The 16,887-nt window shown below is 40.1% G+C and overlaps 1 protein-coding gene across 11 annotated transcripts in view; it reads right to left on the reverse strand.

The window, feature by feature from the left end:
* LOC145538561 (uncharacterized) overlaps positions 1–16,887 on the reverse strand; it is an 85,494-nt gene that overhangs the window by 33,883 nt on the left and 34,724 nt on the right. For 3 of the 11 annotated variants that reach the window (XR_014077040.1, XR_014077028.1, XR_014077037.1), the window contains exons 3-4: positions 8,453–8,555; positions 6,242–6,328 (exon numbers count right to left, since the gene is read on the reverse strand). The exons of the other annotated variants lie outside the window; for them this stretch is intronic. The gene's annotated coding sequence lies outside the window, so the exon portion shown is untranslated. The remainder of the gene's footprint in view (positions 1–6,241; positions 6,329–8,452; positions 8,556–16,887) is intronic. 11 annotated transcript variants of the gene reach the window in all.

Consider the following 16,887-nt stretch of genomic DNA (forward strand, 5'->3'; position numbering starts at 1 on the left):
TATTCCAGACCCACATATGTGGGAACGGGGTACTGTATCAAACTGTCTCCCAAGCGACAGGACATTAATTACTGAGGCAAGAAAAACCATGGCCTAATTATCATTAATCCAAGTACGTCTCTATTGCAGAACAGCAGAGTGCTGTGAAGGGCAGAGAAGAGCGCTATTCACAACATCATGTCACTACTAAGTAACTTGTGATCTATTTCAACTTCTCTACTGATATCTCAAATCCATGGAATTCTTTCTGGTTTCTAACAAATGCCTGAAAAAAATAAATGTTTTACCCACTGATTTTCTTTTCCTGGCCCTCAGAAAATCCCATCATATGAAGCAGACTAAGGATGTAAGGGTGAAAGTCGCTCAGTCGTGTCCAGCACTTTGCGACCCCATGGACTATAGCCTGCCAGGCTCCATGGAATTCTCCAGGCAAGAATACTGGAGTGACTTGCCATTCCCTTCTCCAGGGGATCTTCCCAACCCAGGGATCAAACCTAGGTCTCCTGCATTGCAGGCAGATTCTTTACCATCTGAGCCACCAGGGAAGCCCCATTAAGCAGATCGGATTGTATTCTGAGTTTCTCTGCAGGCTCTTTCCAATTCACCTTTCCTCTGTGAGGTTTAACAATTCATCCATGATGGGTAAGATTCTCTTCTGTGAGTGGATTACACTCAGTGGTTGACATATGCTTGCCTGTCCTCACTGCTTCCATTTTCCACTGTCTGGCAGATCCCCTAAAACAAGTTTGCTTTCATTTTTCTGGTATTCTTACTTAAAGAAACGAAAAGGTAATTGGTGCTGATGTTTTCACTTGTGTCAGTAAAGGCTGAATTCAGGGAGAAATCACAGCTTTTTCTTTTTCTGGCTGCACTGGGTCTTTGTTGCTTTGCTCCATGTTTCTCAGGTTGCTGTAAGCAGTGGCTACTCTCTTTCGCAGTATGTGGGCTTCTCACCAAGTTGGCTTCTTTTGTGGAGCATGGGTTCTGGAGCTCAGGCTAGGTAGTTGTGTCACACAGACTCAGTTGCTCTGTGGCATGTGGAATCTTCCCAAATCAGGGATCAAAGCCATGTCACCTGCATTGACAGGTGGACTCTTAACCACTGGACCATCAGGGAAGTCCACAAACTTTTCAGTGAGGATTTGTTCTTCCCTTTTTTTAACACTTAAAATAATATTTATATTATTTTTCTTCATAAAACACTAAAGAATGTGTTTTTTATGTCCATTATTTGGATCATTTATAGATTTTGAGACAATTAATAGAATCTTAGCTTTGAGATAAGTCTTAGACTTAAATCCCCACTTTGCTTAACAACTAATGCTGGTGATCGTGCAAGTTGCATAAACTCTGTGTTTTGTGTTTATTTGTCCATGAAGTAGGAGTACCTTCAATCACAGAGCTTCCAGAGGGCAGGTATCTTGGGTTGTTTTGTTCATTATTACATAGCCGATACCAAGAATTGTGCCTGACATATGATAGGCACTAGATAAATAATTACTAAATGTATAAATCTTCCCAGGTGGCTCAGCGGTAAAGAATCTATCTGCAATGTGGGAGATGCAGGAGATGTAGGTTCTATTCCTGGGTGGGGAAGATCCCCTGGAGGATGAAATAGCAACCCACTCCAGTATTCTTGCCTGGAGAATCCCACGGACCAAGGAGCCTGAAGGGCTACAATCCATGGAATAACGAAGAGTCAGACACGACTGGGCACGAACATGCACGCACACAAATGTATAATTCAAAAACTGCAATTATAATAACATGACCATCTTCACATGATTTGCTGTATGAGGCCCGTGGATAAACAGTACTATTTAATTTCCATTATATATACAAAGTGTTCTACTGGGAAGACAGCAAAGTAAGAGATGATTTGGAGAATTCAGAGGGAATAATTCCCAGGTACTCTAGACTTGGGCTCTGTGATTTACTCCTGACATCAGTCATAATTGAAGCAAATGAAAGCCTAAGCACTGATTGCCTTTTCTTTTCTTTCAGCAAAGAAAGGATACTAGAAAAATGGATCATGAGAGGCCACATGAAATTCTATGCTAAGGAAGTAAGAATATTATATGTCACCTTTTCCAGTTGTCACATAACAAAATGCCACTCCTTAGAGAAATACATCCCAATCCATTCTGGTAAAGTTAGGACACGGGGCCTGAATCAATGCCCAACTCATCCAATATATGGCCAGAACCATAACTGAATTGTCTTCCCAATTTCAGAGTAGAATTATTGGTGGAAACAAACAAACAAAAAAAAAGAGATCACAGAGACATCCTCAGAAAAGAAAAAGAACTCACCTCTAGGGCAGGGCTCACCGTGTCAGCGTTACTGGGTGAACATATTGTGCCCCTTCCATAAGATTTGACAATATCTTACTGCAAGAATGACACACCTTGAAACCTCTTGCCAAAGTCTGGGTCACATGGAGAGCAGTGGCTGAGAATATGCAATGGATCCAGCAATAAACAGAAACCATGGACCCAACCCATCAGCAGAGAATAAGGCAGCAGGTAGCAGCACTTTGAGGGCTTCCCAGGTGGCACTGATAATAAAGAACCTACCTGCCAATGCAGGTAGATGTAAGAGACATAGGTTCAATTCCTGAGTTGGGAAGATCCCCTGGAGGAGGGCATGGCAACCCACTCCAGTATTCTTGCCTAGAGAATCCCATGGGCAGAGGAACCTGGTGGCCCAGTCCATGGGGTCACAAAGAGTTGGACGCGACTGAAGCGACTGAGCAAACATACATAGCAGCACCTTGAAAAGTCTAAAATACCCTCATAAAGTATGAAAGGGATAAATAATAATGACAAATAATATAAACAATAACTTGTGATGATGTATACATTATTATTTACATGTTGTTTAGGATGCACTGTATTCATAAAACCAAGGAAGAAGGATCCATAAAAAGTATGATGACACAGGCAGGGTCACCAAGTCAATGAGCAGGGCAAGAACTCTGGTTCCTGGGAAAAGAGAAATTGCACTGAAAGTTACAGGACAGTAGTGGGGCTTAGGGCTCCCAGGAGGGGCTCTGACTACAACGGCCACAGCTGTCAACCACTTCTGCTCTGAAGCTTGGCTCCAAAACTCTGGCTTGATTGATTTTTAGGAGGTCTTCTTTTTACTCAGTATACCCCTGAGAAAGACAGATTCTCTGTACCAGTGAGATAAAAAGGAAGGAAAATGTGATCCTTCTCTCTCCTTAGAGACTGCTATTCCTCCAGCCTGCTCTTATCCTCCAAGAATGGGAGACCCTAGACACCAAAGGCACATTACAGGGTTTATCAATTAAAAACACTCAAAAGAAATATAACTCTTCTAGGTTTCCTTCTTCTGAGAACACCTCCCAACGTCCACTCCCAGGACCACCCATTTCTGAGGGAGAATGAAGAGAACCAATCCCATCGTGCACACAGCTCTGCATGTCTGGCCCCGACCAACTCGACCTGCACAAACACTGACCACTCAGTCAGAAAAGGGTCAAGTCCCACGTTCCCATCAGTCCTGACTAAGCCAGTCCTTGTTTTCTGGCAATGTTTCATCTTTCTCTTTGTGAAGCCTCCCTTCAAATCTTCCTTCAAACAAGAAACAGGACAGTAGTGGGGCTTGTATAGGTACCTTGTTTTTAGGTACCTTGTTTCTTTCCTGCATACATGGAACACCTTTGCAAGGAAAGGTGATTCTTCCTTGATTACTGTGTGGAGGGCTCTTTGCACTGTTTTGGCTAATGGAATTTAATCTACATAAACCCTCCATGGCAAATGTTATCATTCCTATTTTTAAATAAGACTCAGAAAGATTAAGCTGTCAGTGGACAATCCACCAATAAAGAGAACTAGGTCTGTCCAATTCTAGAATCTCCAATTTTTCACTATGCTAAGCTGTGTCCAAGAACAGGAGGCGCAGTCATTTAACAAATAGATTTACTAAATAATCTATAATACACCATGATTAAGCCAGGACTGAGAATAGTTTATCAATGAACTAAATATATCTCATCTATATTATGTGGCCGTGCTTAATAGAGAACGTTTTCAAAGTCATAGGAATAGAACTGTCAAAAAAACAAACTCATATGTCCAAGTGAGAGTTTCAAGAAAAGTTTCCCTAGCAAAAATATGTTACATTGCCATTCGGATATGTTTCCTCTAAGGAAATTTTGTTCGGTCTCTTTATTAACGGCATACAAGATAATGATAAGGACATATATATATACACCCTGTCCCTTCAAACCATGAATCAATTATCTTATTAGATTATCCTTCAATCTAATAAGAAAAATCATGTTTATGTTATTTCTTACTTCAAAGGAAATGAAGGCAAATTCATCATTTAAGAATTTTATCTGCTGCAGAGTTACTAGGAAATAACTAACAAAATAATCTAAAGTATTTTTAAAGCGCTAAGAAAGAAATGTCTAGTACTGGTGTAAAGATGTCCATAGAGGACTGTTGCAGAAATCCTGAACTCTGGATCTGCACAGTGAACTGAAGTTAAAGATGCTGATTAGCTGCATATAAGAACATTCCATACAAGAGTCTAAGAAATTACAGACTCAACAGTTCTAGGGGCAAGAAGAAAAGAAAGAAAACCACGTCTTAGCAGCCTTAAGATATTTATTAAGTATAGATCTTTCATTTTGATTAATATTCTATAATTATCTAGTCCATATGCTTTCATTGTATCCATTAACTGTACAGAAGGTACTATCCTGTTTGTGACAGAGGAACTAACAAAAATAAGACTTTATTTTTGGCCTTAGAAATTCTATTACCTGGCTGGTGAGGATGTAGAGAAAAGGGAATCTTAATACACTGTGGGGAGGAATATAAATTGGTGAGCCACTGTGGAAAACAGTGCATAGGTCCCTCAAAAAACTAAAAATAGAGCTACTCTATGCTTCAATATAGAGAAGGAAAGGGAAACCCACTCCAGTATTCTTGCTGGGAGAATCCCATGGACAGAGGAGCCTGGTGGGCTACAGTTCATGGGGTCACAAAGAGTCAAACACTATTTAGTGACTCAACAACATGTTTCAGGGTATATATACCCAAAAAAATCACTAGTTCATAAAGATACAGGCACCCCAATGTTCATAGCAGCATTATTTACATTAACTAAGATTTAGAAGCAAGCTAAGTGTATATCAATAAATGAATGGATAAAGAACATGTGGTATATGTACAGTGGAATATTACCCAGCCATTTAAAAAAGGATATTTTGCCATTTGCAACAATATAGATGAACCTGAAGGGTATTACACTTAGTGAAATAAGTCAGACAGAGAAAAACAAATACTGTATGTTATCACTTCTACATGGAATCTAAAAAATAAGCAAATAGGTGAATATAACAAAACAAATAGATTCACAGTTATAGAGCATAAACTAGTGGTTACCAATGGGGAGAGAGAAAGGGAGAGGGGAAAAATGGGGTAAGAGGCACAAACTGCTATATATGAAATAAGTAAGCTACATGGATTCATTGTACAGCACAGGGAATATAGCTAATATTTTATAATAATAACTTTAAATGGAGTATAATCTGTAAAAAATATTGAATTACCATGTTGTACACCTGAAACCAATATAATATTGAAAAGCAACAATACTTCAATAAAAAAGAAAAAGTAAAAGGAAAGCTTACAACCTAGAGATGCAAATATCTGTGAATCAATATACTTTCCACTAGTGAGAGAGGTGGTTGCTAAGCATCATGGGTCCTCCTTTAAGGAAACTACTCTGTTAGAAATAACAACCCATGACAACAGCTGTGTCCAAGGCTCCAGATCACTCAGACTATTTGCTTTGTGATATAAAGCACTGTCAATCAGTCTTTCCATAGCTGCCAGGACCAACAGACATGTATAGAAATGTTCACTATGAAACATGTTAGAATTGTATTATAGTGTGATTTGGAATAGCCTCAAACTGCAAACTATGAAATGCTCATCAAAAACATGAAGGAGAATAAATTGCAAAGTGGAAAACAACATAGCAACTAGCATGAACACGCTACCACTACATGTAACAATACAGATGAACATACAAACATTATGTTATGCAAAAGGAACCTATGACAAAAGAGTACATATTGCAAGATCTCACTCATATGCAGCAGTCCCCAACCTTTCTGGCACCAGGGACCAATTCGTGGATGACAATTTTTTCCAAGGACTGAGGGTGAGAGAGGCGGTTCAGGATGATTCAAGCACATTACCTTTATTGTGCTTTTAATTTTTTTTAATCCAATGCCACTGCTGATCTGACAGGATGTATTGGTCCATGGCCCGGAGGTTGGAGAACCCTGAATAAAGGGCAAGAACAGGAAATATCAAGTTACATACAACTCGAAGACAAAAAGACAAATTATAAGACAAGCAAAGCATTCGAATGGATATTTTTCCAGAGAAGCTATGCAAATGGTCACCAAGCACTTGAAAAGATGCTCCACATCACTATTCATTGGGGAAATGCAAATCAAAGCCATAATAAGATACCACTTTATATCCACTAGAATGGCTATCATCAAAACAATGGAAAACATGAACTGTTGGCAAGCATATGGAAAGATCAAAACCCTTGTCCAATGCTAGTAGGAGTGAAAAATGGTACAGTCAGTAATGGAAAACAGTTTGACATTTCCCAAAAAATGTAAACTTAGAATTACTACAATTCTACTCCTAGGTATATATTCCAAGTGTTAGTTGCTCAGTCGTGTCCAACTCTTTGTGACCCCATGGACTGTAGCCTACCAGGTTCCTCTGTCCATGGAGTTATCCAGGGAAGAATACTAGAGTGGGTTGCCATTTCCTCCTCCAGGGGATCTTCCCAACCCAAGGATAGAACCCACATCTCCCTCATTGCAGGTAGACTCTTTACCATCTTGGCCACCAGGGCCCCATATATTCTAAACAGATGTGTAAATAAAAACTTCTATATAAATGTTAATAGCAACACTATTCACTATAGCCAAAAGCTGAAAACAAACAAAAAAGTTTGGAAGGACTATTTTTAATATCAGCCAAAAGCAAACATTGGTGAGATTTGAAATCCTAGTCTACTCCTTGCATGCTGAGGTCATCACATTGTACTTTTCAAAAATCTTCACATGTGACATTTATCCCCTCAGTCCATATTGAAATAGGAACATCCAGCAAACCTGTATTTTTCCTAATTCAAACATCTGGATCTCACAATCTAAATGAGATCTCAATGCATTTCATTTAGGCTTAGGGTAATACGTATCTGGTAAAAGAAATCCTTTTCCATCCTCAGAGCTAGCTGGTTGTCAGAACCCTATTGCACTGGCCTGATGCTATTGAATCTTGTGTGTGAATTCTAGCTCTGTAGGTAGTCACAGGAACATGCAACCCCCTGAAGAGAGTTGTTGAATAACAACTGGCTTCTGTTATTTTTGTTCCCTTGCTAAGTCCTGTCCAACTCTTTGCGACCCATGGCTGGCAGCACACCAGGCTTCCCTGTCCTTCACTATCTCCCAGAGTTTGCTCCAAGTTATATCCACTGAATCAGTGATGCTATCCAACCATCTCATCCTCTGCCACCCTCTTCTTTTGCCTTCAACCTTTCCCAGCATCAGGGTCTTTACCAATGAGTCAGCTGTTCGCATCAGGTGGCCAAAGTATTGGAGCTTCTAGATCCTTCTTAAATCTCTACCACCAACATCCTTTTCATTAATTCCAAAGGTTTGACTGTATACGTTATATGACCTTTAATGAGTATATGGGCAGTCTGTACGTCACACACCAGTCACTTTCCTCTCCCTCAAAACAGGATTGTTTTGTTACTTTAAAGAATCTAAGAGGGAATATCTTAGGAAGCCTGGTTGGGGGAGGGGGTTGAGCACAATAGGGCAATGTCTAGAACCCAAGAGCACTGCTGGCTTGTCTCTACTACTTGTCTGGGCTTCTGTTCACTTTCAGAACAGAAGTGAGGCAATTTGTTCCTGCGTCTTCCTCAGCATCCTTCTATTCCAGGCCACTATCACAGTGGAGGGTCTCTTCTTAGAGTCACCTATGCTAGCAGGGGACAGACGGGATATTGATAAGTATTAAGGAAAACATGAGGGCTTCCCCAGTGGCTCAGTGGTAAAGAATCCACCTGCAATGCAGGAGAGACAGGTTTGATCCCTGGGTTGGGAAGATCCCCTGGAGGAGGGTATGGCAACCCACTCTAGTATTCTTGCCTGGAGAATCTCATGGCCAGAGAAGCCTGGTGGGCTACAGTTGATGGGGTCACAAAGAGTTGGACACGACTGAAGCAACCTAGTATGCACACATGCAAGAAAAACATGAACTGTCAGGCACTGACAGGAAGAGTAGGAAGCTCTCACTTTTGTGAGATGGAGCCCACTGCAATGCATATTTCACTTTACATATACATAAACTGGAGACTTTAAAAGGTAACTTACTTTTATCTGTTCCTGAAATGATGCTCCCCTTCTTACTGCAGAAGTCTTAGGGTACTTTCTGTCACTTTACCATTTAACATTCAGGGATCTGAGCCAGGAATTCCTTGAAGGTGACATATTCACACTGTACTTTTTTTGGCTCTCACAAAAGTAAAATCATTTATTTTTATATATAACTTTCCTCTACTTTTCCTTGAAAGAGATTAGAGAAATAAGCAAAAAGCATCAATCAATCCCAAGCATGTATTGATTTTCTGCCACAGACCAAGCAGTTATGTGGATCCTGGAGTCAGAGAATGAGTTACCCGCCAGCAAAGACCATAGACTCTGGCAGAAGCACAACAAAGATGTACCCAGTCAATCAATAACTGCCCACTGAACAGTGCATGTGGAAGGCAATGTGCTGAGAACCAGAGACTCAAAGATCAACAAATGATAGACCCTATAGTCTTTCCGTCTACAAAGAGAGGATGCCAAACTGGAAGGAGAGGTATGATTAAACATATAGAGGTAATGGAAGCCATATAGTGAAACTGGTTAATATATAAAATGCCTTAAGAACAGTCTATTGTAGGTCGATAATGCTGAGCATTCATAACTATGTAGTCTCTCACAACAGTTGATCAAAACCAGAAAGCTAGTTAAACAGAGCTTTTAAGAGAAACAAAGAGCATGATCATGATTTCTTAGTCCTTTTACTAGACTTAACCTCGCATGCTGGCATTTAGAATAACTGTGTTAGTTATCTACCATTGCATAACAACATACCTGAGAAGGGCCTAAACCACTTTTTTTGCTCACAATTTTTTTGTTCACGATTCTATTTGGGCCAGGCTCAGGCTTAAAGTTCTTTTGCTTGTCTCATCTGAGAATATTCAGGTGGCTTTTCAACTGGGGACTGATTCATCTCAGCTCCATGTAGCCTCACATTTTATGAGGTTATTCCAGACTTCCTCACACAAACACATTACATTCTATAGGGGAAAAGGAAGTTACAAGTCCCCTTGGATCTTAGATCAGATTGTCACAAATATCACTCACTCCACATTCTTTCGGACAAAGCCAGTCACAAGACCATTCTAGGTAAATAAATGGGATAAAAGACTCTTAAAGGATGGACAATAAAGCTATACATTTCAAAGAGGTGTGTATACAGGAAATGCAGAATTGTTGTAGTCATCAATTTAACAATGTCTTAACACTTAGGGTTACAAATATCTAATGCTTACAACATCTGAGATATCTCTTCATTTCTCACTTGTCACAGTGTAAATATTCCTAATTTCATATCTAAATTCCTAAAGTCTAAATATGCTAGTTTTATCAGTAAATATAATGTTTATACAATACCTGTATTTGATAGCATTTTTACTTCCTGGGCTATGTACAATACTCTTGCCATGTAAATTACTAAAGTAGATAATAAGGATAATAATAACCATGTTCCCTGTTCCAAAATTATTCCCCACTACTAGGGCCAGCATTTGAGGACTTTTGATTAACATAACTCTCTTTTGTGTTTGACATTAGTTTTAAAGACATCAATTAAAAGTATTGAATTGTCCAGAAAATTTGCTCAGATTTTTCCATTACATCTTATGGAAAAATCTGACCGAACTTATTGACCAACCCAATACAAGTCCTGTATAATCAAGTTGAAAGAACTTACTTAAACATGTGACTTTTCATGGAGCCCTCCCTCCATCAACACATCCCCTCCTCTCCCAGGTACCTGAAGGTAAACAACCATAAACAAATGAGTAATTCTGATTTTAGCCTTCCCTGGTGGCTCAGACGGTAAGGAATCAGCCTGCTTCAGGAGACCTAGGTGCAATCCCTAGTTTGGGAAGATCCCCTGGAGGAGGGCATGGCTACACACTCCAGTTTTCATGCCTGGAGAATCCCCATGGACAGAGGAGCCTGGTGGGCTATGGGGTCACAAAGAGTTGGACACGACTGAGCGATTAAGCACACAATTCTGATTTTTATATAATATTGAATACAATGTGAAGTTTTTCTTTTCCAGATAAGAGGGATAGAAAGAAGAAAACATTGGAATGTAGTTTTTTTGAAGCTCTTGATTAAAGACAATGTGTTTTGCTTTCGTTTATAACTCAAACTGACTGTAATGCTCCAAGCACAGTGATATTCACTTACTATTGAACAAGAGATGACTAGTCTCAAAAATAAACTTCCAATGTTCTTCCAAGGTAATTTTATCACAATTGTTTCTGCTAGAAAAGAAGGAAAGTGTGGGTGATACACTCAAAATTTCCATTAGGAGAGGCTGTCTGAATAGTATCCTATCACCTTGTGATGTTCATGAACAAGCTCCCTTGCTGCTCTCACCTACCACAAGGTCACTTGGCAAGGTTCTGAGACAGCCTTCTCTGATTTCGCTTGGCAGACTGAGGCAGTTTTTCTACTCTGTGATTGATTGCAGCATTACCTGAATATTCTTAGTCCAAGCTCCCGTGTGAAAGTCTTGAATAATTTGTAACTCCTGCCATGAGCTCAGCACCTGATTTATTACACCTCATTATTGCAGCTGCCTGTCTATGTACAGAGGCAACAGGTAGTGAGAACACAGAGAGTACAGGGGAGAAGAGAGTCACCATCCCCACACAGCAACCTAAACAAGACAGACAACAGAATTCGAGTCCACGTTACAAAATTCCAAACTAAACACAGAAACTTTCCTGTTAAAGACTTAGTCAATGTGGACCCAGCCAACACCTCCACTCTACTTTTCCCATAACTTTCACCCTACCTGTATCCTAGCCAAATGCTAGACCCACAGTGAAATTATTCCCCATGTAGTTCTATCGTAAATGACCCCATTTTGAATTGAACTGAATAAAAGAAAACATGGAAAACAATATAAGCATGAGTTTGTTTTCTATTTCATAAATAAGTTCATTTGTATCATTTTTTTTGTAGATTCTACATATAAGGGATGTCATACAATATTTCTGTTTCTCTGTCTGACTTACTTTCTTCACGCAGTATGACAATCTCTAGGTCCATCCATGCTGCTGCAAATGGTGTTATTTCATTCTTTTCATGGCTGAGTAATATTCCATTAATATTAATGGAATAGTAATAGTAATATAGAGAAGGCAATGGCAACACACTCCAGTACTCTTGCTTGGAAAATCCCATGGACAGAGGAACCTGATAGGCTGCAGTCCATGGGGTCGCTAAGAGTCATACACAACTGAGCAACTTCACTTTCACTTTTCACTTTCATGCACTGGAGAAGGAAATGGCAACCCACTCCAGTGTTCTTGCCTGGAGAGTCCCAGGGACGGGGGAGCCTGGTGGGCTGCCGTCTATGAGGTCGCACAGAGTCGGACACGACTGAAGCGACTTATGAGCAGCAGCAATAGTAATATTCCATTAATATTAATATCACATTACTCAGCCATGTGATATCTATGTATCACATCTTCTTTATCCATTCCTCTGTTAGTGGACATTTAGGTTGCTTCCATGTCTTGGCTATTGTAAACAGCTCTGCAGACACTGGGGTACATGTATCCTTTTGGACCATGTTTCTCTCCAGATATATGTCCAGGAGTGGGATTGCAGGGTCATATGGCTTTGCCGTGCATCTGAAACTGTCACAACATTATTAACTGGCTAAACTCCAATATAAGATAAAATAATTTAAAACAACAACAAAAAAACAATATAGACATGCAAATGGCCAAGACCTATATTTAAACCAACAAAGAAAAATAGCCAAAATTCATTCATAATTATCCCATGAAGAATTTCTCACAAAATAGTCTAGGTGTTTAGTTCATAGCATAAAAGTTCATGTTTTTGAGTGTCATTGTCACTAATCAATCCTCTTTATGTGTGAAAGATTTCCAAACATTCACCTTTATCACATTTTTGTTTCATTTAGGAATAAACTTCCCTTGAGGACTTCCCTGGTAGTCCAGTTGTTAAGACTTAACCTTCCAATTCAGGGGGTGAAGGTTCAATCCCTGGTCAGAGAGATAAGATCTCACATGCTTCAAGGCCAAAAAAAGCCAAAACGTAAAACAGAAGCAATATTGTAACAAATTCAATAAAAAAAGGAAAAAAAAAAGCCTTCCCTCAATACTTACAGAAGGACTCCTCTGTTGAATTACATGCTTAAAATGCATTAATTCCACAGCATGTTAACCATACCCCCAAAAAGGCCTGAAAAAGGCAGAGAGGTTAGTGTCTGCTAAGTTTCTCCCAGGATTACTGAACTCTGATTCTCAGAGAGAAGTGGCTAATCCTCTCCCAGTATATAGGAGCATGTGTGCATGCTAAGTCTCTTCAGTCCTGTCCAACCCTTTGCGACCCCATGGACTATAGCCCACCAGGCTCCTCTGTCCATGGGATTCTCCAGGCAAAAATACTGGACGGGGGTATCATTTCCTCCTCCAGGGGATCTTCCCAACCCAGGGATCGAACCCACATCTCCTGAATTGGGAGGCAGATTCTTTATCACTAGCACCACCTGGGAAGCCCTGTATAGGAGCATATATCCTACATAAGCTGGGGAAATGGGTTCTATGATTATTTTAAAATTCAATAATAAATGTAGGGGGTTACCTATTATGTACTCCTCAAACTCATATGCCAAAGCCTTAAACTACAAAGTGATGCTGTTTGATGGTAGGCTTTTATGAGGTAATCAAGTTTAGATGAGGTCAGTGGAAACAGTGTCAGACTTTATTTTGGGTGGCTCCAAAATCACTGCAGATGGTGATTGCAGCCATGAAATTAAAGGACGCTTACTCCTTGGCAGCAAAGTTATGACCAACCTAGATAGCATATTAAAAAGCAAAGACGTTACTTTGCCAACAAAGGTCCGTCTAGTCAAGGCTATGGTTTTTCCAGTAGTCATGTATGGATGTGAGAGTTGAACTATAAAGAAAGCTGAGCGCTGAAGAATTGATGCTTTTGAACTGTGGTGTTGGAGAAGACTCTTGAGAGTCCCTTGGACTGCAAGGAGATCCAACCAGTCCATCCTAAAGGAGATCAGTCCTGAGTGTTCATTGGAAGGACTGATACTGAAGCTGAACCTCCAATACTTTGGCCACCTGATGCGAAGAGCTGACTCATTGGAAAAGACGCTGATGCTGGGAAAGATTGAAGGCAGGAGGAGAAGGGGATGACAGAGGATGAGACGGTTGGATGGCATCACCGACTCAATGGACATGAGTTTGGGTTTACTCCAGGAGTTGGTGATGGACAAGGAGGCCTGATGGGCTGTGGTCCATGGGGTCACAAAGAGTCGGAGACGACTCAGCGACTGAACTGAACTGAACTGAACTGAGGTCATGAGAGTGGGGCCCCCACATTGGGATTAATGTCCTTAAGGGACTAGAGCTTGCTCACTCTCTCTCCACTATGTAAGGACACAGCAGGAAAGTGGCCACTTGCAAGACAGGGAAAGGGTCCTCACCAGGAACTGAATCTGCCAGCACCTTGATGCTAGACATTCAGCCTCCAGAATTACGAAAAATAAACATCTGTTCTTTAAGCTACTGAGTCTGCGGTATTTTGTTAAAGCAACCCAAGCAGATTAATACATTTCTAGGCATCTTTAAAGTATGTTATCTTCTTTACATTTAAGTGTCTTTACCTAAGGCATTGGGCATCAGATTGTTACTAAAGCTTGTAGTATTTGAAAATTTTCCACCCAAGGAGCAAACAAAAGACAACTCTGTTTTGATAGTGTATACGATTTGGAGATCCCTTTAAGCATATTTTGTAAGGAGAAAATGACATACGCTTTTAAGATGTCTTGAGAAAAGCCAGAGAAAAAGTCATTAAAGGTCAAGTTAATAAAGGAAAATTTTCTTGGAAAGACTTTATATCAATTTCGCTAAGCATTGTTGCAGGGAAGAAGCCAACTCTGACTCCATGTTGGAAACTGTTTCTTTGACTTGTTTTTCGTTGCTCTTGTTATTATAATCATGCTTTCTGGCTTGCCTGGAGGACCCTGCCCCTCTGAGTGACTCTGAACTTTGCTTAGCTCATGGAGAGATAGTTTGTCCCTGCCCATCTTTGAATAGAAGAGATTAACACACCCCTTCCAAAGGCTGGCCATTCCCTTGAAGGTGTTTTGCAAGACTGAAGACGCTTTCACTTTATTTCCCCACTGCCTCTCCCTCTCTATTCTGCCTTTTGACTTAGTTTCTCATTGTTTCTTTCTCTCTGATCTATAAAAGTACCTGGCATCCAGACCCCGATAAATGGTTATTTTGAGGCGCTAGCTTGTCATCTTCTCAGTCAGCTGCTTTCTGAATAAAGTTGTTTTCCTTGCCTCAAAACCTTGTCTCTCTGATTCATTGGCCTGTCATCCCAGCAAGTAGAGCAAGCTTGGATTTGGTAACAACATGGCAGAAACAAAATATCTAATTGGCTCCTTCTTCCTGATACATCTACCCTCCCCACCAACATCAGAGCATGCTTGCAACAGTTTATTGGGTGATCCTAAGGAGGGAGGCTTAGAGCCTGACTCAAATTCTGATCTGTAAACTAATGAATTACAGGGCCTCGCAGGTGGTGCAGTTGGTAAGAATCTGCCTGTCAATGCAAGAGACATGGGCTTGATCCTTGGGTCAGGAAGATGCTCTGGAGTAGAAAATGGCAACCCACTCCAGCATTCTTTCCTGGAGAATCCCATGGACAGAGGAGCCCGGCAGGCTACAGTCCTTTGGGTCACAGAGCACAGGACAGCACCTAGACACACGTAATGGATCATAGTCCTGTGCAAAGTTATTTAATGAACACAGAGTTACCAGTTAAATTCTGTCTCTAAAAGTTTTTTCTCCTTTTGTCTACAGAATAAAACTGTTTCCAGGTTTCACAAAAAGAAGCTGCCACATCTATACCCAAAACAGTCAAGTCTCACAGTGTCCTGCTTCTTGCTATTCTTTGAAGAGGCACTCACTGCTTGATACCCCTATATCACCCCCACACTGTTTTTATTTTTGAAAAAATTAAATAATTGCCAGTGACAACCAAGTTCTTTTTAGAAGAATAAAACACTTCACATGTTTTAATTAATGAAAAACAAGGAATGTTACATTTGAAAAGCCACAATGATTGCCCCAGGAAGAAAATTATCATAGGACCATTTCTCTACATGATTGTTCTGTGTGAAAGGCATACCAACACTTTCATAGGGTGGTGTTTCCAGGCACAGAGGAGGCCTTTAACAAAAAAGGAAGGAAATAGGAGAAAATGATCAGATGTCTAAAGTAATTACTAAATGAATACAGTGATCTAAAGTGATAATTTTGTTAGAGCACAAATCTCCCTAGAAAATACTCATCACAAAGACCTCCTCTAGTATGGGGAAGAAAGAAGAATATCTGGCTGGAAGCCCCAGGGACAGGTCTGTAGCGGTAACTTTCTAACAGAAGAGAGATAAGAATTTGTGCTGGCATAATGCAAAAGCACAGCACAGAGGCAAGGATATTCAGGGTAGCACAAGGGAGAGCAAGTGCTTATACAAGTAGAAATGATTCATTAGTAAGAAAGGCTTGGAGTAGTACTTGACGGCCTAAGGTGCCACAATAAAGCTTAGGAATGGCATCCTACCCTCAAGACCAGCACACTGAAGGCAGGTAGCTTGAGCCATGTGTCATCATATCCAGCAGACTCATTTATGTATTAGTACAACAGAATCCTGGTAAAGATCATAGCTGTGCTTTAGGATGACAACTCTGCTAACAGAGAGTAGGGTAGCAGAGCACAGAAGACAGAAAATTATAGCAGCAAGAATGGTTAAGGACCTCCCTAGAGAACTGGTTGTACACAGAGTAAAAGAGCAGCCATTAAAAATCATGATCTTAAAAAAATGATGCTATTTTTTTAAAGGAATATGTTTAGGATATTGAAAGAAAAATGGAAATACTAAACTCTTATATTTCTAGGTTTTTTTAATTATTCAAGATAAACATAAGAAAAATGTTAGTAGTATATCCAACATACAAAGTCCATTTCCAAGTTGACATCGTGAGAAGCTTCATGGACATTCTGAGGCTTCACACTGCTTCACACTGTGGCAGAAACAGACTTCAAAAAATACATCTTAGCAGATCACTAAACAAACAAGCAAACAGCAACAAGTCAGCAGAGTAGTGAGGGGAATCAGTATCCAGAGTTGCTACAATATATTACCTAAGATATTCAACTTTCAACAACAGTATGAGAGGTGTAAAGGAAGAGGAATGTTTGACATACTCAGGCAAAAAAGCAAGGAACAGAAACTGTCTTTGAGAAGAACCAGATGTCAGATTTAACAAGACAAAGACTTCAAAACAACCATTGAAAAATCCATTCAAAAACTAAAGTAAATCATGCTTAAAGCCTGATATGAAGACACCGTTTGACACCGTTTCATCAAAGAGACGTACCAATAAAGAGGCAAAAAT

This window comes from Giraffa tippelskirchi, chromosome 1 (assembly GCF_054371585.1).
Source record: "Giraffa tippelskirchi isolate mGirTip1 chromosome 1, T2T-mGirTip1v1.2.pri, whole genome shotgun sequence".
In the NCBI taxonomy this organism is placed as follows: domain Eukaryota; kingdom Metazoa; phylum Chordata; class Mammalia; order Artiodactyla; family Giraffidae; genus Giraffa; species Giraffa tippelskirchi.